The following is a 13,712-nucleotide window of genomic DNA, read 5'->3' as shown; positions in this document are numbered from 1 at the left end:
GGGTGCCTTGTAGACCCATGTCTGCCCAGGCTAATTGCATGTGGGTGAGCAGTTTATGGATGTTCGTGTTGTTTTCCGTGAAGAAGACAAGATCCGTGGTTGGATTCAGTCGCTCGCGGATAATCAGCCACTGCTCGAACCACCCAAACTCCTCAATGGTCAGATACAGCTGTGCCGAACCAAAGGCACAGTTGGTTTTGTGCTCTTTTGACCTGTAGTGCAAAGGAGAGGTTATGTTGCTGGACACATTGGAAAAGAGAACAAATGCTTTTTGTTAAACAGCACACTTACATTAATGAACGAAACCGCCATCCCCCAATCTTGCCTCCTGCTGAGCCTCATCCACCTCTGACACAGTCATGTTCTCCAGGACACCTGTCCTGTGCCCATACAAACTGGCCAGGTAGACGCTCACGTACCCGTGGAACCTCTTGCGGTTTTCGGGACTGGGGTCCGCGGACAGCTGATCTAAAACACACCATAACAATTTACAGGTTAGGGTGGGGACCTTTGGCGGAAACAGAGCTGCTCCGCAATGGCTGTATGTACAACAACTGTACATATGGCCTCACCAAGAATTTCGGGGATTCTCTGCCTTGCCGTGACCTGGCAACTGTGGAGGTCCCGCCTGGAGATAGCGGAGCTCATTTTGCGCTTCTTGATCCTAATCTGGCGGATCACTACACGTCTGCCAAGCTTGGAGATGGAGGAAGAAATAGCCCTTACCACTGCCACTAATCAGGCTTTCGGGACCCTGGATGCTGAGGGCGGTGTGTCCCTGAAGTATGCGAGGAACTCGGATGTGTTGACCAGATAGGATTTTATTGTGGTGACAGCCTTCCCCTCGTTGAGGAGATAATTGGGCCACCTCTTCATAAGAGAGTAAATATGAATTAAAATGGAACACATACATCCATCCATCCATCCATCCATCCCCTAACATTGTGTACAGAAAGCAGCATTTCACATGGGACACTTACTGGTGTATCTTCCGAATGTTGGGAAGGAACATCCAGTTCTGGAGCATGGTTTGCCCTTCTGTGAGGAACGGCAAGAACAGCATGATCCGCCGGACTTTTGGTTCTCGTGTTTTTTTTGTTCCACAGGAGCCCTTGAGGTGCAGCCAATAGTCATCCAGGTATTCCACTGAATACAGAATCAAGTTAACTTGAATGCATAACAGAATTAGGGGAGAATTGTGGAAAGAAGTGGCATTACTCACAGCTTGATTGGGGGAAATTGGGGAACTCTTTGAACACAGCCAATGTGGTGGGTCTGGGATTGGTCTTTTCTGGCTTTGCTGACCGCGGGCCTGGCCTGGACTCTAGTTCCTCCTGATCAGCTTCATCCAATGGGTCATCAGGGCCTTCAGGCAAGGGAGCATTCACATCTTCGATCTCCACTGGGCCTGAGGACATCTGCTTCATGGCCTGTGTAAAAGGTGTTATGGTTAAGGTTTGGCCTTCTTAAAGAGCCTTAGTGGGAAGGCTGCTATGGGTACTAATGCACACATATGTCCTCCACTTTGCCCCATGGGGCCACAAGGAGGACCACATGGCTGAATAGGGGCGGCACAAAGAGGACCAGGGCCCGGGACCCACATGGCTAAACAGGGCCTGCGCCCACACAGGGGCGGCACAAAGAGGAGCAGGGCCTGGGGCCCACATGGCTGACCAGGGCCTTGGGCCACATGGCTGAACAGGGGCGGCACAAAAAGGACCAGGGCCTGCGGCCACATGGCTGACCAGGTCCTGAGGCCACGTGGCTGAACAGAACTTTGGGCCACATGGCTGACCAGAGAGAACCACAGGGGTGGAGGTCATAAATGTACACCACAGTTCATTTAACTCAGGTAAGTATTGCAATATAACAGAGTTATGCATACCTCATCCATCCGTTTTATCACTCTTCTTGCCCTTTTCGACCACCTGATGTGCTAAGTGAGCTTTTTACGAAGATCCTGCATGTCTTTGATTAGCTGCTGGTTCTTGGCCTGAAGTTCCTGGCAAGAGGTGCAGGACGGAACCTCAGGGTTAAGGATGATTTGTGCTGCATCAACGGAGTTATAAGGGTACTGGAGGTCCAGCATGGAGACCATGGGTAGGGATGGTGTGCTGACTCTCAGAGCTCTGAGGCTGAAAATTGTCTGTTCCATCTTCAGGGTCTGGACAAGCTGATTCAGCCTGGCCGCGTCAAAATCGGTGTGACCCTGCTCCAGATGCCTATCCAGCTGAGACATTGAATAGTTGCAGCCTTCGAACTGGACATGGCATCCGGCGGATGTTGATTCTCCCGCTGGCTAAATTCAGGAGAAGCTTGCGCTCCTCCACGTTGTGCATCAGATGATCTTTAGGTGCTTTCCCAAATACATGTATCGGTTCTCGCACATGGGGCAGTATAAAGGTGTCTTTGGCGGTGTCATCTCTATATCTACACATAATACAGAAAGAAGCGTTAGTAATCCCGGTGTGGTGCTGCACAAACACACACAAGCAACAGACAAGAATGCGGTACCTCCGGAGAACAACGGCTCCACGTGAAGCTGATCCATCCCGGGAACGGAGAAGTCCCAGGCCCGCCAAAAACTCTGAGGAGCAGCACCTGGTTCATGGAGGAACCTGGTTGTTCTTCAGGACCAAGGTGGCCTGCAACAACCTGGTTCCTCCAAGAAACTGAGGCCGATTGACGGTGTGGCGGACTTTTGACTTCTCTGTTGCTGGGGGGAGTTACTAGGAAAGCTGCACGTGTCCCCAGTATTTTTCCTCTCTGCCCCTCCTCCTCACACACCTGGATAGCATGTTTGTGGGGGGGGAGGCGCTGGCCATGCGGAAGGTCCGAAGCACGCAACTTTGTTGTATATACAATGTATCGTAAACAAGTAACAACAGTTTCAAATAGCGTATTTAACAGAGGCATTACACAGGTTATTACACAGCGTATTACTGAGAGTTACACACTGGTCAGAAACACGGGGACCAGCATTTTAACACCTCAGTTCACCATGCTTTTACACGGATGTTTTAGAAAGTATGGGGTTTTAACTTAAATGAGTAACAACAACTTACTGTTCGAGCGGTTAAAAAAAGAAACGTTCGCTGTGCTGAGCTGTTTGTTGGCCTTGGGGGGGAAAGCATGTTGCCTCCGTTCTTCTCAGCTCCGTGGTCAGTCGGTCAATGCCAAATCCACTCCGCTCCTCCTGTGGTACAGGGGAACGGAAGTGGCCAAAGTACGAAACAGGTATCCGACTGGACAAGCCTCTCTGTTCGGTTACATAGCAGGGAAATGGGCAGCAGGGTCACGTGACATTGGTGGTGCAGTGGTTAGTCATCCTGCCTGCGGTACGGGAGGCATCAATGTCATCCATTGTCTGCTCAAGTCTCTGGCAACATTCATCCAGCTTCCCTTCCTTCTCAGTGCTTCTCATGACATCAGTGGAGTAGAGAAATCCATACAGCTCATAAAAGGTTTCCATGTGTGAAAATCTCTCCTTTAATGTCATAAGAGCTGTATCAATTAGAGCCAAGAAAAACTCTCTTTTGTAGGTCTCTTCTGCAGTGGATTGAGTTTGCTCTCTTCCTTCATATTCAAATAGTCGGGCTGTTTTTTTTCTGACGCACCTCTGGCCAACTCATCTCCCCATTTAGCCTTTATGCAATTTCCCTGGCATCTGTTTTGGCACTGTTGAACCCATCATCCCGAAACCCCTGAAGGAATTCTGCCACTGCCCTGATTTCTTTCCTGACTGTTTCAATTGAAACTTTTTGGTTCAGCAAGATCTTGCTGGCTTTATTTATCTGGAGCAACACATTGTACCACACTATGGTACTTTCCACAAAAGGCCACCTCTACATCTCCTGGCAGATGCTTTCAGCTGTTGAAACAACCTCTGCATCCCTTTTCTCCGTGGCATAGTCCTTTAGAGCAGTCATTGCCCCCACGATTTCAGGAAGCTGGTAGCGAACAGCTTTGATAGCTTCAATCCTGGACTCCCACCTGGTTGTTGACAATGCCTTCAGTGTAAAGTTCTTGACATGCTCTGTTAGAATGCACCAGCGGTGAACTGAAGAGCTGAACAGAGTGTAGAGTCGCTGTAGCAGGCCAAAGAAGATGATGGATGTCACAGATGACTTGCCAGCATCACCAACCACAAGGTTTAAAAGTGTGACTTCCACAAGGAACACACAAAGCCTTGCTGTTTAGTTCCAACACTCTTTTTTTGGACCCCCTGCTTTTTACCCTGCATGTTACTGCCATTGTCGTAAGACTGGCCATGACAGTTGGAGAGGTCTAAGCCTAGTGTTTCTAGGTGCCCTAAAAATGACTCACACAAGCCTCTTCCTGTTGTGTCTGAAGAAAAACAACAAAGTGCTCATGAATGGAAATACCTTTTGAGGTTTCACAATTGACAATCCGTAGCACCACTGAAAGCTGCTCATTGTCACTGAGGTCTGGAGTGCAGTCCATAATAACGGCATAATATTTGGCTTTCTTTACTGTCTCCACAATTGAATCAATTGTGCAATTTGCCACAAGGGAGATGAGTTCATTTTGAATGTGTTTGCTAAAGTAATTGTCACTTAGCTCTTTGGCCTGACTTCTCCTCAGATGCTCTCTCATAATTGGGTCAAATTGAGCCATGAGTTCAACTTGCCCAAGGAAATTTCCATTTCCTGTCTCAGTTTGTCAGTGACCACTAAATGCTAGATTGCGCTCTGCCAGATGGTTAACAATCGCAATTAGTCTGGTTAGAACTTCTTTCCAGCGATTTACTTCAAGAGAAAGAAGATTTTGGTTCACCTGATCAATAGCCGTGTGTGTCTGGAGTTTCTGTGATAGAGTGCGCCAAGCATCCATATTGGCAATGTGCTCAGCTGACTTTTCATGCTGTCTCAAAAGGGATGAAAGATTTTTCCAATCACAAAGCCCATTCTCACTTAGCTGATTGCTCCTTCCTGGGTTTCCGAAAAGGCGACAGCAAAAGCAAAAAACAGTCATGTCTTTCACTGTAGACAAGCCAAGATCTGCTTATTTGTTCACCATTTTTCATTTGAATGAAATAATAGTTTGAAGTAAATCTCCGCCCGTCTCCATTTTTTGGAAAGATCCTGTCCTTCACCTGGAGTAGTCCTCTACGTACTATTGAGTAGCGTGCTCGATCAGACAGCTGCTTTGGGTCTGATGTAGGCTGAAGGTTCTTTGCCTGAAGTTCCTGGCACGAGGTGCAGGATGAAGGGGATGGATCATCATGAAGGGGTTCTGATGTTGGATAATACTGATTTGCTTCCTCTCTTGCTCCTGGGTTGATGTGTAAACGTGACACCATCGGAGGGCTCGGGTTGGTCGCGCTCAAAGCTCGTAGCATCTGCACGGTTACCTGGAATTTCAAATCCGTTATCATCTGAATTTTTAATGCCATGACTATTTCTTAGGTGCTTGGCTATATAGGTAAATTCAGAACGGCAGAGTGGGCAGCAAACATTCTGCTTTGAGGGTGCCATGTGGATATGTGAATCTTAAAATAAAGATGATAACATAAGCTTTATTAATATCTCAAAGCCAGGAAAAGGGCCCCCTTTCCTCGCGTGAAGCATAGGATCTTCACACTCAAAGTTAACTTGATTAAAAACAACAACAACTTAGAGGAGGGGAAAGTAGCCCGCTCTGCTCCTCGGTCAGTCGTTGATTAACATGTAAAGTACGTAAAGCTGCGTTCTGCTCAAGTAATCAAGAGTGCAGCAAGTGGCTGCAGGTGTACAAAATAAAGCATCCGGAGAACCAGTGGAGACACTGAGCAGCCTGGCCAACCTCACACCCAGCAAGGAGCTCTTAACATCAGCCCTGGTCCTCCTCACACCCACCATGGAGGTCTCCGCATCAGCCTCTACACCCACCCCTGCTACCAGCAACCAGGCCCGGGTACCAGCACACACCCATGGACCCTGGAGCACCAACCTCCATAACCTTCACCTCCACCCTAATCCTACCCCAACTGTCAAAATCCGCTCTCCCTGGTATTTTGGTGCAATGCTTGACAATCCATGGGATTTAACATATGATATTTGGGTAACAGGGTTAAAATCCCCTAACCCTACTTGGTGCCAGTTATATTAGTTTTAGAATTTAAATAGATTAAAAACTGTTTAGCCTGAACAGTAGCTTTATAGGGTTTAATTAGATTGTAATTTAAGTGATTTATTTGAAACGTCAAAGTTTTTTATTTTTAATTTAAACTTCCATAATATATTTTTAATATTTTATTATGACGTATGTAAATAGTATGTTGAAATTATAAATAAATAATATAAATACATTTATTATAGATAGTGTACTTCTTGTCCCCCAACAGATGCCACTTACAAGCAAGGAAAAAGTGTCTCGCCATAGAGCGCGAGTGAACGCAGGTCCTGCTGCAAGGGCAAATTATCTGGCCAAAAGACGGGAAAGGTAGTGCACACACAACAGCACGCACACACATGCGGACACAGGCACACACACTATATCCTATATTGTACTAATATACTAATATCCTAATTGTTTTATTTTTACATTGTATATAGCTATCAAAGGAGGAAAGGAGAGGGAATGATTGTGAACACCCCAGTAGCAGAGCTCTCCAGACAGAATCAGGGGAAGATGAGAAAAAGGTGGAAACAGTACCAGAGACAGTATAGGGGGAAAAAGGGTACTTCTTGATGTTCTAAACCTTACTCCCCCATCGATGAACACATCAGGAGATGACCAGCATGTTGGGCCTCCAGAACCCATAGTTAATCTTCATGATCATGATTATTTGCAGCCAAATGTAGAGGTACCACAGGCATCCTCAACCCCTTTAAAGGCAGTACAGAAAAGAAGCAGACAACAAAGTGCAACGCTGAAGGACAGGGAAAAGCTCAGGTCTGAACTCCGCCGACTTAAGAGAGAACTTAAAACAGCAAATTCAAAAACACAAAGGCTACAAAGGAAACTGGACAACCAAAAGAAAGTGGAGAAAAAAACAGGAAGTCAGAGAGAGGAACAAACAGAGGGACAGAAAGAAAAGGTCAGAGGAGAAAAGGGAGCAAGTGGTCAGCTTTCTTTGCAGAGAGGAGAATAGCCGCATGTTGTCTTGCTAAAAGGACACTGTGACAAAAAAACAAAATAAAACAACAGAGGAGACTACTACTTCACTCCCTGAAAGACATCCATGCCAGCTACAATGGAACTGTCTTGAGACACCACAGACTGTCATACAGTTTGTGAGATACTGTCCGTTTTACATTACTCCAGCCAAAGATTCGGACAGAAATTCATGTGCATGCATTGATCATGAAAATTTCAAGCTCATTGTTGAAAGATTGTACCAGAAAGGCATTCTACAGACAAACAGTATTTCAGATCTGCTGGCTGGTATTGCATGTGATACATCCAGCAAACAATGTATGTATCGTATGTGTGTGAAATACTGCTACAATGAGGTGGAATTTGAGGGCCTTCTCTATGAAGACATTCTAACTTGGCAGCAGTGGTCGAGGATCACTAAAACAGAGGAGGGAAAAACCTACAACAACTTTGCCAAGGTGACACAGAGCGGGAAGACTGCTGACCTTCTTGGTCTTCTCAACAAGAAGCTTGACTCTCTAGCCAAACACCAATTCAACTGGACCCATCAAGTAAAAGCTCTCAGAGAAGCAAAAGAAACCCTACAAGATGATGAAATCTGCATCCATGTAGATTTCTCAAAAAACTACAGCTGCAAATTAAATACAGAAATTCAGGCTTTTAATTTTGGTGGCAGCCGCAAGCAGGCCACAATCCATACCTGTGTGGTATACACAGCACTGACATCATATTGCTATGCCACCATCTCTGCCTCACTCCGCCATGATGAGCGTGCTGTGTGGGCACACCTGGAGCCTGTACTGAAGGATGCCATCCTGAAGTGCAAATCACCACCTTCTTCACTTCATATAAGTGATGGGCCTGTTAACCAGTATAGGAACAGGAAAAATTTGTACTTAAGTACAGTGCCTTTTCTTTATGGATTCAAGAATGTTTCGTGGAAATTTAGTGAAAAGGCCCATGGAAAGGGCGCCCCTGATGGTGTTGGTGGAGCCGTAAAGCGGCTTGCTGATGCAGCAGTTCTGAGGGGGAAGGATTTGCAGACCGCAGAGGATGTCTTCAGCTTCCTGAAGGATGAATCCAGTGTCCGTTGCTACTGGATCTCAGCAGAAGAAATTGAAAGGTATGATGAGAAAGTCCCGGCTTTCATTCCAACTGTGAAAGGTACACTAAAGATTCACCAGGTGACCTGTGCAGAGCCAGCTGTGATCCAGTACAGGGACATTTCATGCTTTTGCAAAAGACCCAATATATGCAACTGTCATGGGCCATCTATAGTCGATTTCCGGGACCCACCAGCCACCACCTCAACAACTGACAGCGTGGAAGATCAGGAAAGTAAGCAGGGAAAGTTTGCTCTTGTCAGATATGAAGACAAACCATTTGTGGGGCAGATCATTCAGGTGGTTGGGGATGAAGTAGAGGTAAGCTGCATGCAACAGCTAGCCAAGAAGAATGCCTTTACCTGGCCTGATCCACCTGACATCCTGTTCTATTTTGAGTCTGATGTTCTTCACATAATTTCTGAGCCAGAACGTGTGAACTCGCGTCATTCCAAACTCCAAGAAGATGCCTGGAAACAATTCCAAGCACACAGCCTGAAAGGTTAATGTTTTTTTCCACAGTCTCAACTTATCTGGTCAGGAATATTTCAAGTCTTAGGTTTCTTTCATTTATATTATGTTCATGTGAAATAATTTGTTCAGATCCCATCCGATGGCATGAACTCACACTGATGGCTTTCGGTTATTAAAAATGTAATCAAAACAGTTTAGTGATGAAAGAAATAAAAAAATGATACTCTCTCACTCGCAATCTCTCTCTCTCTCACACTCACACACACTCACACACACACACACACACACACACACACACACTCTCTCTCTCTCTCTCTCTCTCTCTCTCTCTCTCTCTCTCTCTCTCTCTCTCTCTCTCTCTCTCTCTCTCTCACACACTCTCTCACACTCTCTCTCTCTTTCAATCACACTCACTCACTCTCTGTCTTTCAAAACAATGGCTGTTATTTTACAAAAGGAAATTGTATGAAAACTTAACTGAAATCACAACACAAGAAGTCAATCCTGTTTGTTCATGGGTGTTAAGAAATGATTATACCCACTCTTCACTCACTCTTATTCTCTCACACACACACTATATCGCACTCTCTTTCAAAACAATGAGCTGAAATCAAAATGGAACACAAGTTACTGTAATCCTGTTTCTTCATTGATGTTATAAAATGTTTATTGATTTGGAATATGATGAATTACATGAATATATATTTAAATATCCAGTTCAGTTTACCTTGATGCCTATTTTCTGTGTCAATTTCTTGTCCTATTGCTGTAGACATAATATGGTCAGTTGGTGTAACAGATTTGTCAATTGGTGTAACCAGTATTTTGTCTAAAAAGACTAATATTATACAAAAAAGTTAATATGGATAATGACTTAATACTCTACTACACCGCATTAATGGGTGTTTAAACCATTTTTACTCAAATGGTCAAAGAATAGACAAAAAACAAGATGTTTATCAGCATATGGTCTTGCTCAGTAAAATTAAAAACCCATATAATTTAAATTTAGAAATAAATATAATAAAACATATTCTCATAGGACATTACAAAATAAACTAATTTCATCAGAACAATTGCATGACCTCTAGGAGGTGTGAAATATTAGATATTTGTCATTTTTTGTGGTTAGACCATTTTACAATTTAACAGGCTGTTCTATTTTTTGTTAAAAATAGTATAAACATCATTAAATAATATGAATACAACAGAAATACAATGTATACACTTTAACAAACCTCAGGCATGTTTTGTTTTAATGGTTTAAACATATTTTTGATTTGCTCATCTTACCAATCCTTATCCGTCACTGACCCATACATATACCAGAGTTTAAAATACACTTTTATTCAGTAAATAATAAGATTCAGTATTAGAAATTCAGCACAGTTTATGTAGATTATACAGGGGTCGCACTGATATTTGGTTTTGTTGGGTACCAGCGCATGAAGGGATAAAAGGCAATGAGAAGGCAGATAAATTGGCAAAAGGGGCTTTAGAAGAGGCAATAGCGATTACAGTTCTTGTGTTTTTTTTTTGCTGGGGTATGTTGTCCCGGAAGTATGCAAGGTTTCCAGGGCCGGCATAGGCTCCTATTGTTAATGTGGTAATTTTTTGTACAATAAAATAAACTGACAATTTTTATCAATAGGAATTTGTGAATTTAATAAACTTTATTTAATTTGCATCAATGGCTTTATCTCATCAGGAAACAGCAAGATAATGGCTGCCTGCTCCAATACTCTGAGGGACAGTCACATCCTGCTTTTACTTACCAGCCTCTTGACCTAGCTGGGACACTTTGGAAAAAATCCTCCATGTTGGCAAATTGACACCAGAAGAATTTCGGCTCTGGGTTGTATGCATATGTAATTGCATTCTTTGGAAGCATCAAGGTTATGGATGTTGTTGCTGCTGTTTTCCAAATCTTGGGCAGAAGTTTTGGGTTTCTGCCACAACATCCACAGAATGCTCAGCAGAAAATGACTTCCAGTATTTCTCAATGACTTTATTCACCACAACATTGTCACACTCCATGATAACTGTATGTTGAGGAACTTTTATTGCAAGAGTGGTGAATGAATGGCATTCTGCTGACTCATCCAGCCACTCGAGGTTTAGTCCTTCACCCAGAAAAGACGTGCGCTTGATGGCGTAAATTTAACAGCAGCTCTTCACAAATGTCAACGTCCCTCGGTCCACCAGGGAAGTAAGTCCTGTAGGAGACTGGCCTCAGGTTTGCCCTCCGGCCCACCGTGTCTTCTGTTGGCTGACACTCGCATGGGAAAGTCTGAGCATCGATGCAGAGGTCCCTACCACCACCTGACAGTCGGGGGGGGGGGTCTTGCTAACTGGACTGTAAAAGACAAATGTTGAATTAATATTATTGTCCAAAATTTGAATTGTTACTTTCCAGAATGCCAACACGTGTATTAATTTTTTTGATAATGAAGTGCATCAACTTACACAAGAGGTGTGCCTTCTGCTTGGCCAACTGGCCAGACCTACAAGGATCATACGAGACTCAAGCGAGGTGGAAACCCTGCAGCTGTCCGTCTCTTCTTTTGTGGGCGGGGTGCTACTCGCTGTGGCTGGGAATTGTTGGAGAAACGCTCAAAAGTCCCCGTCATTTTGGTCAGCTGGGCCTCTCTCGTTTCCCACCTCTTATCTTTGGCATGCGCTTATGACGGAGAGCTGAAAATTTGAGAACATTTCATAGTCAAACTCTGACAAAAAGCTCAGACCTGAGGCTGGCCTCACCATGACTGAATCTTTAAAGAGAGTCAAACGTAAGAAAAGACAATAAGAGTTGTATAACACCATTTACGGACTCACTTCTCCATTTTAACTCAAAACTCATCTGTTTAAGACTGCCTATTCTCTTTAATTATCAATTTCCCTGTCCCAGCCTCGGTATTTTTTAAATGTTTTTTTGTTTTGATTTTGTTTCTGACATTCTGTTTTTTACCCTTCTGTACGGTGACCTTGAGTGTCTAGAAAGGCGCCTTTTTAAATAAAATGTATTATTATTTTTTATTTTTTTATGACATGCACATCAGTGCAGAAACTGAACAAACTAACTTTGCCTCCGTCTCCGTCTTCTTCCGATTATCCGGGGTCGGATCGCGGGGGCAGCAGCTTCAGTAACTTTGCTTTGAGCTTTTTTTTTTTTTATAAAGAGATCAAGCGCAGTGGAGCGAGAGATTTCATGTCAACATGTCGAAGATGGGGGGAACTATGAAACGTTCCCTGCAGGAGAGGCCATATTGACTGACTTCAAGGTCTACTTGGTTAATACCTTGCAGGTGCCCGACTTCCAGCAGGAGGTAAGCTGTATCCCACGTTTCTCTTTTTTTAGTCTGAAGGTGTCACACACTGACAATCAGCCTGTGGACAGATGCAAAAAAACCAACAAATAAATACATAAAAAAGTTGAATTTTAACTTTCAGTTTAACTTTCTTCAGGAAAAAAAGTCGTCTGCAGCTAACTGCACCTGGAAGATCAGCAGGGGAGCCTCCAGCATACATACAAAAGTATGTTTCTGTCTGCTCACAGCCTCTCCAGTTCACACTGCTTTAGTGACATGTAAATAGGTCTGATATGTCATTACCTGCTTCATTAGCAACCACTCATGGTTTCAGACCACCCTTTTTTTCACAGCGTGGACTGAGTGCCTTTGGTTGAGCGAGACCTGTGATGATCACATGACACTGAATAAATGTGTTCTTGTAATCACAACAGCCAATTAAATAAGGCCCTTCATAGCTATGAAAACAAACATTTCTGAAGAAATTCAGAAAAGGGAATTCAACGTGCTGCCAAAAGCTTCTGTGTCTGTCCTGCATCCAAACTATTTGTCAGCAAAGGCCCATCAGAAAACAGCACAGGGAATGCACTTGACAAGCCGCTCACATCAGAGCGGCATCACTGGACACCGCCTGTGACGAGACCACGCATTGGCGGTGACAGGAAAGGCTGCAGCCATTTCAGCACCGGACAGTTCCGCACCGTGATGTTTGAGGACTGTCATTATGACGTAAGACGTAACCAAGTCTAATACCTGTTGCGTGCACAGCATAGATGTTTCTGTCTGGCAACACTTGCCTTGGCATCTCGTCAACTGTCAAGCGAAGTGTCCCATACAACATGAGCTTACGTTTTTTGCGGCAACATAAAATTCATCTTCTTTTTCAAGCACTCTGTGAAGTAACACGGTGTCAAACTGCAACCCCTCATCATGATAAGAATAAAAAGGTCAGAGCCGTGCATGCGCACTGATGTTTACCTGAAAAATACACCATTTTCCCTGTGCGCCCAGGAAAGTGTAGCCCTCACGGACCGGATTGGTGAGCCGCACACACTGGCTTCCAACGCAGTCCTGCGTCAACAACATTTGGGTATTGGAAATTTTATAAATATCTGTTAATAAATCAGAAATATCTTAGTAGTCAGGCAGGGCTGAAGTATTTCTGTTTATTAGTGGGGAGTGTGCATGCAATTTACCTGGCTGCTCTCCTTGGCTGGTGACGGACCAGCCTGCTCTTCTCAGTCAGTGTCCCCTCCTCCTAAAACATGATGCTGTGGGCTGCTGAATGCAAGTGAATTCAATTCAATTTATTTTATTTATATAGCGCCAAATCATGAAACATGTCATCTCAAGGCACTTTACAAAGTCAAGTTCAATCATATTATACAGATTGGGTCAGATTATACAGATTGGTCAAAAATGTCCTATATAAGGAAACCAGTTGATTGCATCAAAGTCCCGACAAGCAGCAGTCACTCCTGGGGAACCGTAGAGCCACAGGGAGAGTCGTCTGCATTGTACATGGCTTTGCTGCAATCCCTCATACTGAGCAAGCATGAAGCGACAGTGGGAAGAAAAACCACCCATTAACGGGAAGGAAAAACCTCCGGCAGAACCGGGCTCAGTATGAACGGTCATCTGCCTCGACCGACTGGGGTTACAGAAGACAGAACAGAGACACAACAAGACAGACAAACAAGCACAGAAGCACACATTGATCTAGTAA

General features: G+C 44.2%; 2 long non-coding RNA genes across 2 annotated transcripts; both read right to left on the bottom strand.

The window, feature by feature from the left end:
* Positions 1-347: 347 nt before the first annotated feature.
* On the bottom strand, positions 348-1,019 carry LOC118558799. The gene is made up of 3 exons (XR_004928478.1): positions 981-1,019; positions 573-870; positions 348-468 (listed from the first exon to the last, which is right to left on the bottom strand). It is a non-coding gene; the product is annotated as an uncharacterized LOC118558799 (long non-coding RNA).
* Positions 1,020-11,988: 10,969 nt separating this feature from the next.
* On the bottom strand, positions 11,989-13,270 carry LOC110367042. Its single transcript, XR_004928480.1, has 3 exons — positions 13,183-13,270; positions 12,965-13,057; positions 11,989-12,065 (listed from the first exon to the last, which is right to left on the bottom strand). It is a non-coding gene; the product is annotated as an uncharacterized LOC110367042 (long non-coding RNA).
* Positions 13,271-13,712: the final 442 nt, after the last annotated feature.

This window comes from Fundulus heteroclitus, unplaced genomic scaffold (assembly GCF_011125445.2).
Source record: "Fundulus heteroclitus isolate FHET01 unplaced genomic scaffold, MU-UCD_Fhet_4.1 scaffold_159, whole genome shotgun sequence".
NCBI classification, from domain to species: Eukaryota; Metazoa; Chordata; class Actinopteri; order Cyprinodontiformes; family Fundulidae; genus Fundulus; species Fundulus heteroclitus.
The sequence above is the reverse complement of the archived record's forward strand: the minus strand, read 5'-3'. Positions and strand labels throughout refer to the sequence as shown.